Below are 843 nucleotides of genomic sequence, written 5' to 3' on the forward strand. Positions count from 1 at the left end.
ACAGCCGGTCCGCTCGGTTAAATGAATCAGCCGTCCCAGTGCAGACGCCGGGTTCAATCCCAAGACTATCCCAGCGCTCCTGCTCTCCGAAACTACACCGTGTGACAGCATTCGAGCGCTGGAGTGGAAGTACAACACCTCTTAACAAAGCTGCTCACAGAATGGGTGGAGGCTTTGCTTCTTGCGATGTCAGCATGTGTTTTAAGGTGGAGGCCCTACACCACATGCTTTATTTGATTCAGTATGGGCATTTCAAAATATTGTATGAATTTCTGACTGTAGATTCGCTCAGATGCAATCTAAGAGTGCAGACGAGGTTTGTTTGGTTGGAAAAAACACGCGTATAGCAAAAGCAAAATATCTGAGCCACCTTAAAAGATGTTAACGCGGAGAAGCCTTTGACTTAGGAGGGGCTTAACTAGGTCCTGACGTCATAAAGAAGTAACTGGGCAACCAGTCAAGGAAAACACATTGCTTGGATACAAGAGAAGTCTTCGATAAACAACCAACTTACTCGAATTCTAATCTAAGGACGTTTGTGACGCTGCTTCAGTGTAGCAGCAGAGATGTTAAAGATGAGAAATGATGATGAAATACTTCAATATTTCAAGATATAAAAGTATGCATATTATATATACTTGGCAATTTAAGCCGGTAATCCCTACCCTAGAGTAAACCTAAAATATAGGACAACTATATTTCACATTAGTAACTGAGAAGTCATAATGCAGAAATAGCACATATGATAGTGTATATTAATATGTAGTGGACACCAGAACAAGGAAGTTGATAAGGGAGATATATCCTCCTGAGAACCAGAAATAAAAAGCTTTGCGAATTTAG

Source organism: Sinocyclocheilus grahami, unplaced genomic scaffold (assembly GCF_001515645.1).
Source record: "Sinocyclocheilus grahami isolate Dianchi unplaced genomic scaffold, SAMN03320097.WGS_v1.1 scaffold1397.1, whole genome shotgun sequence".
NCBI lineage: Eukaryota > Metazoa > Chordata > Actinopteri > Cypriniformes > Cyprinidae > Sinocyclocheilus > Sinocyclocheilus grahami.